At 44.8% G+C, this 16,655-nt stretch overlaps 1 long non-coding RNA gene across 2 annotated transcripts; it reads right to left on the reverse strand.

The window, feature by feature from the left end:
- Positions 1-9,759: 9,759 nt before the first annotated feature.
- Positions 9,760-12,153, reverse strand: LOC144244112 (uncharacterized). 2 transcript variants are annotated; one of them, XR_013338844.1, is made up of 3 exons: positions 12,062-12,153; positions 11,159-11,219; positions 9,760-10,013 (listed from the first exon to the last, which is right to left on the reverse strand). It is a non-coding gene; the product is annotated as an uncharacterized LOC144244112 (long non-coding RNA). The 2 variants fall into 2 exon arrangements; XR_013338843.1 differs by having other exon boundaries at positions 11,159-11,439.
- Between the last annotated feature and the right edge of the window lie 4,502 nt (positions 12,154-16,655).

The following is a 16,655-nucleotide window of genomic DNA, read 5'->3' on the forward strand; positions in this document are numbered from 1 at the left end:
TATCCTTCGATGCTGCACAATCCGACTCTTACGAATGCCTTCCTATAGCTCACTGGGGTGCTTCCCAAAGCCATAGCTTTAAACCTCCTGGTCCCCGTCAACAGTCTCCTGAAAGTCCTCTTTCCTGTAGGCTTCCACAAAGACTAGTTTCTTGGAAACGTAATCATGTATGAGTATGTATTTGTCCACTTACCCTTTCTGATTTTTAATCAATGTTACATACCAAAAGTCGTGTTAAGGAGTTGACTGCAACTAAGCTTGGGTCGTATTGATCCAGAAATAGTTTCCATAGGTAGAGTAGTTACCAGCTTCTGAACTCGTCACTGGAGTGAACATGGCCACATACACATTATGTATACTGCTTTTTGTTATGATTAGTATTGGGTGTGTTCTGATAAATTCATCCTTCTTGTACAGAAAAAAAAATACTTTTTTACCAAGTTTTCCAAAGACAGGTTAGATCACAAAGCTTAAGGAATTGAATGGTCTTGCGGTGGACTAGACAACTTCAAAACGAGTTGCCCATTCCAGAAGGAAAACAGCTGGGAATTAAGTTCATCCAGTTGAAATTGTTCTACAATAATCAAAACGTTCAAAACCTCAAGGCTCAGGATCCCATCGATCAGAGTCTACCTTTTTGATAAACTCTTACTAAAGTCTTGGAGACTAGAAGAAAGATAGTTTGTGACACGTATGCTTCCCAAAAACTAGACTAGATTTTTACTGAATAGTGGTATATCTGATGGTATATGTTTCTTAAAGGTCCAAATGTAATAAATAAGTGGAAAAAAATGTCTCTGTGTTTTTAATGTACTATTTTTATGCAAAGCAAGCATATCATTTTGTTACTGTGACAGCAGGGAGTGGCCTCACACAGCCATCATAGATTTGCATCTTCAGGGCCCTTATCTCACCCAACTGGGTCTATAAACTGCAGTAATAAGTTCATTTGTACAAGACACTTGTAAAAATCCATCTCCTTATAGCCATGCCACATATAAAGGTTGGTCTTTGACTCTAAAAATAAAAGGAAATGTATTTCTACATTTAAATTTTTTTTAACATTCATTTATTTTTGAGAGAGACCAAGTACGAGCAGGGGAGGGGCAGGGAGAGAGGGAGATACAATCTGAAGCTGGCTCTAGGCTCTGAGCTCTCCATACAGAGCCTTACTCGGGGCTTGAACCCATGGATGGTGAGATCATGACCTGAGCTGAAGTTGGACACTCAGCAGACTGAGCCACCCAGGCGCCCCTCAACATTTAAGTTACCTTTGAAAAACTGGGTAAATAAAGCCCTCAACTTACACGGAGAAAGCTTATCTAGAAGGACAGGACTTAATTAACAGGGACGTGTTTTTAGAATTTCCTGCTATTGAACTTGAGCTCACAGCACATAGTAACCATGGTTGACTCCACTCGCTCAAGTGTCGGAGAATGAGGGGGGAAAGGAAGCTTGATACTAGGTGGGAACAACCCTTGCTCTCTTGTTTTTCTAAATAGTACATGGGATCTTTCTCCTGTTTGTGAACTGAAGAACCAACGTGTCAAATAGGTCAGTTTCTGGGTGTCGGACATTGTAGGGTCATGACCTGTAGGCATCGACCCAAAAAACTGGATGGCTCCCTTGGTGAATTCCCTTCGTCAAAATTGGCCAAAGCAGTTAAATACATGCATGGAGAAGCATGCCAGAGCAAGATTCTGGTCATTCGCCATGGTATTGAAGTCTTAAGATGATGGAAGCGGTGCCTTTGCCGTCCTGGATCTGGCGCTGGAAAACAAGCCTATCTCCACAAGCCTGCCCACACCACGCTAGGGCAATTGGCTGGAGAATGAATTCAGTCAGATCCTATGTGACCGCTTTAAACCGCAGGGCAGGGAAGGTTGCGTTACACCTCCCCCTTGTCAGAGTGATCTGTGTAGAAATCACCAATGCTGGAGCTGTTTCAATGTTTTTTTGACAGTGTGGGATAGAGCTGAGGTCTTTGATTTTTTTTTCCTTCCATATCCCCATAGGCACTTGGCAAGTCACTTAAACTGTGAGCCTGTTTCAACTGTAAAATAGACTGAACCACTTTGTCTCCGTGCCTTACTGCTCCAAAGAGCCATGGCTTTCAGTTCATTTATTTTGAGTATGAATGCATAGAATTTACGGGCTTAAATTTTCATTAATTTTTAACAAAAAAAATTGGAGGGGGAATCCCCTACAGTCCCCCGGTTTTCTTCCAGGAATTTCAAATTTCATATCTTACCCTGTCTGTCAACAGCATGTATTTTTAAATGCCTCTCCTACAGCACATGAACATTATTCTATAAAACAGAACTTTGGGAGAAGGTTACTAGGAGCTATCCCATTGTAACATAGTATGAACATCCTATGGAAAAGATAAAATGCTTAGTATACTTGAAAAGAGAAATCTGACATTTGACTAATTCGTTCTAAATTTTTAGTTTTGGTCCTTCACACTTGGTTACCAGTTTGGGGTTTCAGACAGTTGGTGCTGACGGTGTGAAACTCCCACTGCCTGCAGTTAAATTGAAGCTTTGGTTTCTCGTGTGAACAGGCACGGAATCTGGGATTACGCTTTCTTAAATCCTCATTTCATGAATAAGCCCCCTCTTCCCCCAAGCACTACCACACATGGTCTCCCCACCTGGCTTCAGCATACGCAGGGGTTTTATCTTGTTTCTTAACACTGGGTAAACCTTGCTGGAACAATAGTTGGCTTCTTAATGATTTGCACAGGACAGGGCTTAACATCTTTGCAAATGAAAACTCCACTGTGCAAGAACAAGTTAAAAGGAATTTGTTAAAAGGAGCCTTTTTAGAAGAAATCGTGCTGACTTGTAATTTGGCTTACTGTGATAATGTTTTTTTGATCAGTATGGGAAGGAAAATTCTGAATTTAGTAGAAAATGATGTCTAAATGTATTAGAAATTATAAAGCTTTATAAAGTCTTTGGTATTAGGTTTCACCATATGAAATTGCCAATGTAGGTTTTTGTCTACAAAATGACAAGATCACTAGGTTCAACCTAATAATTTTGCATTTTACAGTCCAAGTATAAGCTCATAATAGCAGCTTTCTGAGTGTGAGATGATAGAACCTTCGATTTACCAGGCTGATCTATATACTTCTTTAATAATGACTGCATTACTGTTAAGCAAAACCCTGATTAAAATGCAAATCCCATACTATCAAGTATTAAACCACTGATTTTGAAAATACATTGTAGGAGGGGCACCTGGGTCATTCCGCTCAGGTTATGATCTCTTGGTTCATGAGTTCAAGCCCCGCATCAGGCTCTGTGCTGACAGCTCAGAGCCTAAAGCCTGCTTCGAATTCTATGTCTCTCTCTCTCTCAAAAATAAATAAACATTAAAAAATTTTTAATTAAAAAAACAGAAAATAATAGGAAACATTGCAGGAAAGAGTTAAAATCAGCAGGCTAATGTTCACATGTTTTCTCATTTAGCACCAAAGAGTTTCTTATTATTTCTTTCTTTTTTCTTTTTTCCACATGTATCAGGAGTAAAAAGCATCATGTAGGGAGGGGAAACTCCCAAGCGATTTAATTGCTTTTTACATAGAACTGAGACAATTGCAGATAATGATTTCCTATCATGAGCCATTTGAAAGGAAGGAAAGACTGCCCTAGACTCCTTGACATTCAAGAGTGGCAAAGACCTTAGATCTCATCCAGCCTTTGGATAGAGAGCATCCCCTTCCCTGTGTCCACTAGTGTTGTCGTGTGCTGCTAAACTAAATACCTCAGGCCTTGGGGGGGGAGGGGGGCATCTGCTCGGAAGCCAGCTTATTCCTTGTTTAGCTAACTCAAAAGAATTTCTTCTCATTGAGCTAAAATCTGCCTTCTTATAATGTCAACCTCTGGTCCCGCTCCTATACCTGGAAATCAAAGGGAGTAAATGTAATCCTCTCCTGAGTAAAGGACCTTCAAATATTTCAAGACCAGTGCACCTTGAGGTCCCACCACGGGACAGTTTCTCTCTCCCAGTGTCTCTTGATGAACTGGGGGTAAAGGACTATGTCTTTTCTATTCTTCAGGTCTGAACTGCTTGCCAGAAAGCGCTCATGTTTTCTCTAATAGAGTAAAATCGTAGTTCCTCCACCATGTACTGCACTTAATCAAGGCACATCTCGAGACCTCAGAAACCACCTGTCGGAAATAAGGAGGGCTGTTTGATGATGCCCTTAATGTCTGGCAAAAAAAATTTTTTTTAATTTTTATTTAAAAAATTTTTTAATGTTTATTTTTGAGAGAGAAAGAGACAGAGCATGAGCAGGGGAGGTGGCAAAGAGAGAGAGGGAGACACAGACTCCGAAGCGGGGCTCAAACCCACGAACCTCGAGACCACAACCTGAGCCAAAATCAGACACTTTACCAACTGAGCCACCCAAGTGCCCCAGGCACAAAATTTTTATAACTTCGGTATAGATGCAAACTCCATAAAATGAGCATTGATTAATAGTTTCCTACAGACCAAAATGGGGGAGCAAGTGGGTTCGATTCACTAACACAGTACTTCTCAAAGCTCAGTCATTTGCATGCACCACCACGATTTCTACCATTTCTAGGTACCACTTGTACCATTATTACTTAATAGCTTTCTCTGAATCCACTTACTCATTCCCCTTGAATCATTTATTTTAAAAGGAAACGTTACATCAGCATAAATGTGGAACCACTACCTTTTGTCATAAAAAGAAAATAATCTTAAATATAGATATTTTACTGGTTATGTTTATACTTAAATACACAGTTTTAAAGAACATTATTTAAAAGATCTGCACATCATCCAAAATCATCTGAAGGCTCCCACATAGTAGACTGGATAAGTCTTTGGGGAAGGCTGCAATGAAAGGAAGGTATACTTCCTGCTACCTGGGGTTTCAAGAACCTTAACTTAGAAACTACCCCTGGGTCCACAGCAGTTTGTAATTCAAGGACAAATTATTGAAAGCTGATCCTATAATCACCTAATATTAAAAGCCAACATTTGTTGAGCACTTACCATATGCCTATGTGCTTTTCATACTTTGGAGTCTTATTTTCTAATTTCGTAAAGTTACTATTAGAGTAGATCACTTTACCAATGAAATCTATATTTATAATCTTAGGCCAAAATGAACTCCTACAAACCATTTTTCTTGGAGAAAAAAATAGCCTCAGGCTATAGCACAAGGTACTAATGTGATATGGAGATTAAAGATGTGTCCTAGGATTTCATCACTGTGGATCAATAACCCAAAAGATTTAAAGACAAAAGAATCTACTTGGAGGTCAGTGTTCTTACACTGGGAGATGTATGCATTAAAGGTATTCCCTTTTGAATCGTCATCTCCTTTCCTTTCCTTCAGAGTTGTCCCTACCACCAAAATAAACAACAAAAATGCACAGATTTAAAACAGATGATTTGTAAACTTGGATGATACAAGTTATCATGCTGCATGGAGAACGACTCCGACTCCCATGTCTGATCGGGTGTGTTATGCTTGCATTTTACCCCTGTTGTGGTTTCCTGTCAGTCTGTGAGCTTTGGGGAGCCTTTGAAAAGACCTTCCTGATTGAGTCTCAGAAATTTCAGGAAGTACCAATATCAGATGGCTGTCATGCAGTTACTTACTCTCTAAACTTTACCCACCTCTTCCTATGTATGAGCTTTGGATGGGTCTTCCTCCTCCTCAAAAAAACACTCCACATATCCTGGGACATTAGCTTTCAAATCTAATGTCAGTCATGGTCCAAATGGATGATTCTCAAATTAATGGGCATCAGAATTTCCCCAGGGAGGCTGCCCCACCTAACCCTACTAAATTAAAGCCTACCAAGTGGGAGCCTTAAGAATCTAGCACATCAAAGCTTTGAGAACCACCAATTTGGTTTAATCCCCTCATTTTCTAAAAAGGGAAACTGAGGCCCAAAGAAGCGAGCTGAGTGACTCATCCAAGAGCCAGCCATCTGGGAGCCAGGCCTAGAATTGTTCTCTACCACTTCTCCTGGGGAGAACAGATCCTCAGGACACTTAGAAACCTGTCTTCACCTGCCAGTTTATTTAGACCAAGATCACTTTCCTTGCAAAGAAATCTTCCTACTTCTCCCCACTAAACAGCAGAGGAGCACCATGAGGTGTCATCAGAAACCCAAAATCGTTTGTGACCAGTATCTAGGAACCTAGAGTTTGATGTGCTCTCCAGAAGCAAAACTAGTGAAATCCAACCTGTCTAGGGTGAGATCCACCACGTGAAGAGAGGCCGTGAAGAGTGCTGTCAAGAACACAGGCTTCTGTGCAATTCCGGGCTCAAGTCCCCTTATGCCATTTCAGTTTTGTCATCTGTACGACAGAAACAAAATTACTGCAGTATCAACTTCCCAGGGTGATATGGAAAACGAAATCATTAATCATTTTGTTGGTGTTTCCAGCCAGGCCCTCCTTATGAAACAGCTCTCCTAGACTTCCCATTGAACCATAATGATCACCAAAGCATGTAGCATCATAACAAAGAGCGAGCAACTGAAAGAACTGGTAAAGGGTCCCACCACCATAGTATCTGTTTCTAAACACTTCGCAACCAGTTGAGCCCATCAACACTTCAGCACTGGGTGTCATGCACCGAAGCAGGGGACTGATGCGTGAAGCAGCAGGCGATTTGTGCCTACCAAAATAGCTGACTGGCTGTTGGTTGCAGCCAAGCTAAGGCCCAAGGCAGGATTTGCCCGGATCCCTTCTCTTGCAGCAAGATTATCTTACCATTATCCACCCTCCACACTCTGCCGACTTTGAAAGTAAATTTTATGATTTCCCATTTCCCAAGGTTGGTCTATTGACCAAAGACAAGTGGATAGTTAATTGACACGCTTAAAAAGAAGCCAGCCAGTTTGTTCCGCTGTGGCCCAAGTTGTTCTAGGGCAACACAGCTGGAGTGTCCTGCTGTCAGGGTAGTTAGAGCTGCTGTCAGCTGGAGCATACTGGGGAGTTCGGTAGCCTGAGACAAAGTGCAATATATTTATACATGATTTGCCTTCTCAGGGTCAAGAAACAACAGGCTTGTCTCATGAGGTAACGCCCTCTTCTACAACAGGTGTGAGCTCCCTGCCGGAGGGGGAGGAGATGGGCTGCTTTCTGAGCCGCTCTGGCCAGAGACAGAATCCCTAGTTTGCCTGGCACCTGGGAGGCAAATGCTCCATCCACCTGGGCGCCTGTCTCCCAGGCTGTGCCTCCAGCGCCCTCTATAGGACATTGCCAAGAACTGGATGCAGGAAGCTAGGACAAAACCCTCAAATTCACACATTTATCTGGGACCGAGGGGGGACTTTCAGCGCTAAAACTGGGAAAGTCCCGGGCAAGCTGAGACAAGCTGGCCACCCTACTAACTGAAAGGGGAATCCTATTAACTAAAGGGGGATCTAAAGCTGGGTGTAGCGGATACAGACCCTGCACTATTAAACCACCGTCACTTCTTGGTTGAGATCAGGGAATGGGGAGGAGAGAGCATGGACCAGAAGTCTAAGGAGGGAGGGGCAGGAGCTATCTGGGGGGTTGGAAGTGAGCTATTGAATAAAAGAACCCTTTGGCCTGAGTCAAAGCCCCTCAGCCCTAAAGCAAAGCAATGTGTCAGATTCCACAGCAGGCTGGGGGAAGAGCTGGGATTGGTCATTTACCTTTTTTCCTTGTGAGTTGTGAATCATTCAACTTGTGTCCCTTCAACAACTAATTAACACCTATTATATGCCAAGAACCCTCCTGAAGTACCAGCAAGAAGGATTCAGTATGACCTGGCCCCTGCCTTTCACCTGGTAGAGGAGTTGTCTATACAGGTCAGAGTCCAGTGGGTGAACACCAGCATGGATGAGAAACTTTGCACAAATGTGCCCTGGAAAATGCCCTTACCCTACTGAGCTCCTTATGGGCACCTAAGTACAGCAAGAACCGCTTGGCAGGAATCAGGCCCAGGGCCTGGGTACCGGGAGCATATGAGGGACAGCTGGAGTCACTTGAGCCCTGCCAGATCCCCCAAAGCTAGCCCACCTCCTCTGCCTGGCCCCAGGAATTGACAGAGCCCAGAAAAGACAAGTGAACACCCTGGTGGAAGGGTGAAAGAAATAATCAAATTTCCAGCCACAAGAGGTATTTTGTGTGTTATCCATGATGGGAATGATCAGGTAGCAGCACATGCTCTCAGATTAGATTCTTTCAGAAGGTAAATGTATATTGGGATCGTATCACGTACAATTAAATACATGTCTGGACAAGGACTGGAAGGGAAACTGGATCCAGACAGAAACTGGATCCAGTGTGTTTGTGGTGAGATCAGGGGTGGTCTTTTATTCTCCTCTTTTCAAAACTGGGTTTAATAAAGTTACGTTATTTTATAATAAACAAGGACAAATATCTTTAATGTTATAAAGTTCACACGTCCTACATGCTAATGAAAAATGAAGTTAAAAGAAAAAACCCCCACGACTGCTCTGAATTAGACCAGTTACAAAAAAAAAAGGACAGTCCTAGATGAACACATTTCAAGTTCTCCAGGAAGAGAAGAAACAAAAGTTTGCACAGGGGAATTAATTCTCTTTCAACTCATGGGGCTTAATTATTTTGTTCATCTTCCCACCCTAACTGGTGCCAGAGCTGGCGTTGGAACACCCCAACGCCCCAAGTGAAGACGCCGGCTTTGCCGAGCTGCCCTCAGGCAGGCTGGGAGATGTAACGAGAGGCTGGTGTCCTTCCCAAAGATGGGTCTTTGCAGGGTAACAAATCAAGTTGCCATCAAAATGAAGAGATAGAAGCTGATTCGACAGCGAGGCCAGACTGAGCCTCGGCGTCCTAGAGCACTGGGGTGTGTGTGGATGACCAAAAAGGCTCAGAGGCCCCCGGGACAGGTTCCCAGCTGCTGAGGACCCAGCTCTGGGGATCAGAGGTGGGTTCAGTGCCACCCCCTCACACGCCTCCCTGTGTCCCCCCACCCCCTCTCCGTGGAACTTCAGAAAAGGTTTAGGATTATTTATGTAAATTTTAAACAGGATGCTTCCTGTTCATCCAGTTTCAATGCTGCAGGGAAACAGCAAAGCCCGTCACATTTTGTTCTCCACCCAGCACCTATCCCAGGACCCAGGGCTTCTTCCACCACCACGTCCTGGCCTGGATTACGGACAAGGAAGTAGGCATTAGCTTGTAGGAAATTTGAATCGTTGTTGAGTCAACTCTGTACCAGAGCTTTATCCATTTGCAAACATGGTTCTGGGGTCCCAGGTGGGCACCCTGAGAGGTCGCCTAGTACCTTTGCTCCTTGCCATTCACCCCACTCTCTGTACCCTAGAAAGACAGAAGAAACTGGAATCTACCTGGGTAGAACCTTCCTGGCCTCACCTGAAAACCAACCAACCCCCCTCCCAAGCCCCTAGGCCAGGCAACTTCCTGCAGTGCCAGGGCCGGGTTTGCAAACGTTTCTGCCCTCTTCCTCCTGTCTCAGACCAGCAAAGGGCTCTGTTACCTCCAGTGGCCCTGGCTGGTGTCCCTTAGCCTGGATCCTGACCCTGATGAGATCTCAGCTCTCTCAGATCCAGGGGGAGGATTTGCTATGAAATTTCCTTCCCAGCCTTGTCTCCAGTCCCTTCCTCTGACATAGACAAAAAGAGGCCGCCTCTTCTCCAGAAAAGAAGATGGTAGCTGAGGCGCCAGTGATGGATCTTTTTCACGTGTTTATCCAATACTTACAGCTTAATAGATAGTCGGGTGATAGGGCACACTCAGAGATAAAGGGGACTTGGACGTAGGCCCAGAGAAGTGGAATCTTGGAGACAGAGGAGAGAGGTGTCTCCGGCTGGGGTCACATGCTTGGTCGCTGAGCCAGAGGAGCTCAGAGGAGGGACATAGCAAACCTTGGAGTGCGAAGGGCAAAGGGCTCCCTGCACGATGACCCTCATGCTTCTCCGTTGGGCACTTTGGTTTGTAGTCCAGTGGGAATCCCCTGTAGCCCTGTATTTTGATCTCTGTCAAACAAAGGGAAGAATAACCCGTTTCTGGGGTGCCTGGGTGGCTCAGTTGGTTAAGCGTCTGACTTCGGCTCAGGTCATGATCTCACGGTTTGTGGGTTCAAGCCTCGCGTCAGGCTCTGTGCTGACAGCTAGCTCAGAGCCTGGAGTCTGTTTCAGATTCTGTGTCTCCTTCTCTTTCTGACCCTCCCCTACTCACACACACTCTCTCTCTCTCTCTCTCTCTCAGAAATAAAGAAAACATTAAAAAAAAAAAAAGAATAACCCCTTTACCCCCCGAAGCCCTGATCTCCACCCTCTCCTCCAGCTCCAAGCTCCCAAGCCCCAAACAAGCCAAAACCCACAAGAGACAAGAGAGGGCCACTATGATGTGCCCTCCCCAGCAAGCACCCTGCCCATCCGCCATGTCCCAAGCCTTTATTCTCAGCTCAACTAAGCCACACTAGGGAGTGTGGCAATGGGAATGGGACCATCTGAACTGCAAACACTCTGGCCACTTTGGAACTTCACGCTTGCCCTGTCATGCATTGCTGATTTTCAGCTCTTGGGACCAGGGGCCACTGGGTCCAGACACTTTGCCCTGGGACTTGGCATCAGGGGGTTCCAACATGAGGTTGCCTCAGTCATCCCTAGCACTTCGCTCCCCCACCCCAACCCCTCTATTTAACCCTCGTGTTTGTGTGCACGTCTGTCTGCACCAGGCGACTGAAGTCTCTTGGAGAGCAGGGGCTTCATCCGTGGGCCTCCTTATTCTCCCCACCTTCCCATCAGCCTGTTGCGTATATCAGGTTGTCAGTGAAGTCTACCAAAGCAACAAGAAAGTCTGGAGGCATGCCTACTCTGGGGAAGTCTCCCCTCCCTTGGGAGCCGATATTGCAATTAGGAGCTCTCAAAGTCCCAGGGCTTTGGGGTGGGGACAGTCCCCAGCATCCTGGAGAGTCCGCAGCTGGGAGCGATGAGCAGATGGTGCCTCGGGGCTGGGGAGCACAGCTCCTCTGTCTTCCGTGGCCAAATGGCTCCACCCAGAGGACAGTCGGCTGGGATCCCTATCTACACAGACCTTTCTCCACCCAGTATGGATGAGCTTTCCTGAAGAAACTCAGAAGCCCCAGCACCTCTCCAGAGTAGCTCTGAAGAATTACCTCTTTTTCCCGGAATAGCCAGTGTCCAGCCCTTGCCTCCAACCCCAGGAGTGCTTCCTATCTGCAAATGAGAGGGAAATTGGGGCAGCTCAGAATTCTGCCTCCCATCTTGGGGAAACTCTGAGAACCCAAATGAGGCAATCCACGGATGGGCACAAGCTACTAAAAAGTACAAGGCTCTGCTCAAACCCGAGGGGGTTTTCGGTTGTTGTCTTCAGGGCAAGAGGCGCTGTAAGAAAATTCTCCCCTCCTGTTTTCACTTCCTCTTCTCTCTCTTTACCCTGGGAAGGGGAAAATCCTGTGAAGATTTGCAGCTGATGTATAAAAATACCAAAACAAAATTCTAGTGGCATTTTAACAGTATCTTCAGGGTGGCAGCCACGTGACTGGGTTCTGACGTCCAGATTCAAAGCCCAAAAGAATCACGAGACCAAAACAAATTGTGTGACTGGTAATGGCTCTGGTCCAATGCACCACCGTATTATCAAAGCGCCCTCCAGCCTGGACATGGATGCCTCTAAATGATCCCCACACTGTTACCATCTTCAGGCAACTCTGTGGAAGACATTGTCTCTGGGTTATGCTAGAGTCCATGGACCTACCACCCACTGGTCCCCAGTGAGGGCCACGTGGTATTTCAAAGGCACAGAGAACCCAGAAATACGCAGTCCTACCAAGCCTGCTCTCCCTCCCACAAGAAGTTCCCAAGGAAGCCAGACCAAGGAGCAGCAGCTACATGAGAGTCACAGTCCCGTAGCCATACCAGCACTGATAATGTCACAAAGCTCTGAGAGCTGTTCTTGCATTTACTGGGATTAATAGTAACACATATCTGTGCTATACATTTACTATTGTGCTGGGCCTGGGGGTGAACAAAGCTGGGAAGAACAATGAAGGACTCACAAGAGGGAAGGTCATGTTCCATGTGGTTCAATAGTGAGGAAGTGAAGAGTGAGGAGGTGTGGCTGGGGTCCCAGTGTGCCTTTGAGAGGCTGTAGGCCTTGACACATGCTGCCTGAATTGCTCCCCTCAGCCCCACCCCAGCCCTGTGATGCCTACCTACCGAAGGGTGTGGTCCCAACCCGAGTCACCGTGGTAACCTCAAAGCCTAGCTCTTGATGGGTTGTATATTACAGAAGAGGGGCTGGGTAAATGTTCCCTGAATGGATGAACGAACGAATGAATGAATGAATGCCAAGTGATTATAGGGCTAGCATATGGCCAGACCTGAGGACAGACACTCTACCTTATACCACGTTTGTCCCCATAGGGCTTCACAGTGAAGCAACCACTTCATTGGAAGGACTATCTCACCCAACATTTGTTTTTAATGTTTATTTCTTTTTTAGAGAGAGAACATGAGCAAGGAAGGGGGGGGTGGGGACAGAGGATCTAAAGTAGGCTCTGCACTGACAGTGGCGAGCCCGTTGTAGGGCTCAAACTCACAAGATCATGAGATCTTGAACTGCGAGATCATGACCTGAGCCAAAGTCAGATGCTCAACTGACTGAGCCACCCAGGCTCCCCTCACTCAACATTTTAAAAACCCTTTCCCTTCATTCCTTCTCCTTGCTCATCCGAGGCCCTAGACTTTAGCCCTTCGAGGCACTAGTGATGTCCTGCTTCCTTCCGGGAGAATCTGCGTTCTTCAGAAAGGATAACAGACAAGTGACTCATGAAGAGCAACCACAGGAGTAAAAATGGGGCCATCTCGGTCATCCATGACAGGGGCAAGGGAGGTGACACTTTTGTTTCCTGGCCCTCAAATCTCCCTCTGCATTCGCAGACAGCGTCTTCCACCCTGGGGTAGAACTGGCCCTCCAATTTTACTTAAAGTAAATTAAATACAATCGGTTTTCATAATTGCGTGACACAGAAATGCCCCGATGGCCACCTCGCCCTGGGCACCTTGCCATCATTGGGCCTTTGGTGCGCCATTGTCCCAGGTTTCCTCCTCCGGCTAACAGGCTTCCGCCTGGGAGTCTGTTAGCCCTTGCACGTGTTTGTTGTGTTACAGGCATTTGGAAAGGGGTTGCCACCCCCTAGCATGACTGTCTGCTGGAATGTGGGTGCTGTTCTTAGACAGCATTTCCCACTTTCCTGGGTGACATGACTATCTCACTAGGCACTGGAGGTGGGCGCTCAAAGACACCAAAAAATGCACTTGCACAGAATGAGGGGGCGTCTGTTTGCCTTAGCGATCTGACCATTGTGGTTTTCCTACAGAGCTAAGCACACAGTGCAACCTCAAAAAAAAAAAAAAAAAAAAAAAACATTCATTTTTGGGAAAAGAAAAAAAAGATATAAAATGCAGAAGAAGAACTGTCTATTTAAAGTAATCACGTGGTGAATTGTTGCAAAGTGGTAAATCCTTTTTTATAGCAAGTCATCTTTTTTTTTTTTTAAGAGAGAGAGAGAGCTCACGAGCAGGGGGGAAAGGGCAGAGGGAGAGGGATATCAAGCAGGCTCCATGCTTCAGCACAGAGCCCGACATGGTGCTCTATCCCATGACCCTGGGATCATGAACTGAGTTGAAATCAAGAGACAGATGCTGAACCGACTGAGCGGCCCAGGTGCCCCCTCTAAAGCAAATCATCTTAATTGAGTTTTCAGGATGTGGATTTGTTAAAGATTTGAAGTGAACTGCATCCTTCCAGATTCACTTTTCCTACGTGCTCCCTGAAGTCAAGGGGCTAACATCTCCTAAAACTGGCAATTAGTTACACGACCCTTGTTATACCCACAGCATTAGGGAAGGGAATGAATCTAATCCCTTTACCTAAAGAAAGTCAGAATTTCTGCCACTAAAAGAATACAAATGATGGTGTTGGCAACAAAACGATCTATGCTCCACATTTCACAGTTAGTAAGTCAGCCCTTCATTCTTTTCTCATTTTTCCCAGGAAAATTGAGTTCAGCAAGACTGCTTTTTTCTTATAATGCTAACTGATGAAACTGCCTTCAAAATGCAACCCATCATCATGAACATAAATCCCTAAGAAGGAATTGCAAGAGATGGCCTCTCTCCCCGCACAGCTAAGGAGGGAAAGGTGCCTCTCTACATCAGAAAACCAACTCAAAGAATCAGATCTGATAAGGTGTTAGGATAAAAAGTTTTACAAGAATATAAATCTTGTTCTCCAGGGCAGGGTGTAGACTTGAGTATCCATCACTGTTCTCAACTGGACTTAGAAAAAAAAATCTGTCCCTGGATGAATTCACTCAACAAAGGGGTCTGGTAAGATTCCTAAGGGTTTAGAAGTAGTTGTCAGGTCCTATAAAAGAAGAAGGAGGAGGAGGAGGAGGAGGAGGAGGAGGAGGAGAAGTAGAAGAAGAAGAAGAAGAAGAAGAAGAAGAAGAAGAAGAAGAAGAAGAAGAAAGGAGACGAGAAGAGAAGAGAAAAAGAAAAAGGAAAGGAAAGGAAAGGAAAGGAAAGGAAAGGAAAGGAAAGGAAAGGAAAGGAAAGGAAAGGAAAGGAAAGGAAAGAAAGAAGAAAGATAAATCTTCCAGGGCACCTGGATGACTCAATCAGTATTCAAGCAGTGGGACGTGGGATTTTGATTGGCCAAGACTGGGGTAGAGAAGTAGATTTGTGGGAGGGAATGACATGAGATGTTGGTTACATTTCAGCAAAGTGGAATGAGCCAGAGAGTTCCCAGAATTAGGTATATTACACTTACATGTATGTGTATTTTTTTTGGTGGGGTAGACTGTGGATGTGACAGTGTTATTTCTTCTGAGAATTCCTGAGGGGTCCTGAGAATTGAGCCAGCCGCACAATTTGTGTCTGACTAATCAGGATCTCAATGACACCCCGTAAGGCAACCGAAATTCAATATTTGACTCTACAGGGTAAGACTGAACTTAAACACTTACAAGTTTTCATTGAGATGTTACTTTTTTTAAATACGAGTGACTTTTAGTGATGCGTGATGATTGTTTTTCCCATCCCTCATTCCTCTCTCTCCCTCCCAACTGTTCATCCCTGATGAGAGAAGTCTTTGCTAACATGAAGCAAAGTGACAGAATGATAAATATTTGTTTGTCTTGTTTCACACTGAAGACTGAAGGATCCAAAGGGGAAGTTCAGGTTGGACAAGGAGGACCTCTTGGGGAGACAGATGTCAGGGAGCACGTCTCCAGGATGCCCACCCACTTTGGATTTTAAACAACCCAAAGGACCATTCAATAGAGAAACAGTGCTTAGCCCGGTTAATTTCAATACCTGAGTCTTTCAGATTATGTTATAAATCCCACAGGCTCTTAGGTTTCGTTTTTTCCTGTCATGCAAGTGGGAGAAGAGGAAATGGGAATGGCTTTGTAGGTGATCTGATAGAGAAACCAACAGAAGAGCATAGAAATACAGTGATGTCAGTTTCTAGATAACAGTTCATTCTCAAGTGAGCAAACCAGTCAGAATTACAGGTGTCTGTAAGGGCTTTTTTTAATGTTTATTTTGAGAGAGAGAGAGAAAGAGAGAGTGAATCCCAAGCAGGCTCTGTGCTGTCAGTGCTGAGCCTCACTTGGGGCTCGAACTCATGAACTGTGAGATCATGACCTGAGCAGAAATCAAGAGTCAGATGCGTAATCGACTGAGCCACCCAGATGCCCCAATACACAGCCATTAAAAGTGACGCTGTGGAAGAATAGTTAATTACAAGGAGGAAAATTCATGATGTATTTGTTAAGTGAAAATAGCAGTTACAAAATAACAAGTGTTATATACCTATTTTTGAAAGGCATATGTTCTTTAAAAAATTTTTAAATGTTTATTTATTTAATATATAGAGAGAGAGATAAAGCCTGAGTGGCAGAGAGAGAGGGAGACACAGAACCCAAGGCAGGCTCCAGGCTCTAAGCCATCAGCACAGAGCCCAACACAGGGCTCAAACCCATGAACTGTGAGATTATGACCTGAGCTGAAGTCACACACTTAAATGACTAAGCCACCCAGGTGCCCCTTCTTTTATTTAAAAAAAAAAAAAAAAAAGATTGGACAGACAGGTACCTGGATGGTTCAGTCGGTGAAGCATCCAACTCTTGATTTTGTTTCAGGTCATGATCTCATGATTGTGAGTTTGAGCCCCAAGTTTGGGCTCTGTGCTAGGTGTGAAGCTTACTTAGAAAAAAACAAAATTGGGGGCAGATATGGTCATCTCTTAGTGGTTTATTTCCTTTCCGTACTTCTCAGCATTTCATACTTTACTTTTACAATTGAACGAATGTAATAACTAAACATCCCATTTGCTATTGGTTGAATTGTGCCCTTACCCAAATTAATATGTTGAAGTCCTAATCTCTAGTACTTCAGAATGGATTTAGAAAAAGGACCTTTAAAAAGGGGATTAAGGTCAGGGCACCTGGGTGGCTCAGTTGATTAAGCATCTGACTTTGGCTCAGGTGGTGATCTCACAGTTCATGGGTTTGGGTCCCACATCGGGCTCTGTGCTGATGGCTCAGTGCCTGGAGCCTGTTTGGGATTCTGTGTCCCCCCCTC

Source organism: Crocuta crocuta, unplaced genomic scaffold, assembly GCF_008692635.1.
Source record: "Crocuta crocuta isolate KB4526 unplaced genomic scaffold, BGI_CrCroc_1.0 scaffold68, whole genome shotgun sequence".
Taxonomy (NCBI): Eukaryota; Metazoa; Chordata; class Mammalia; order Carnivora; family Hyaenidae; genus Crocuta; species Crocuta crocuta.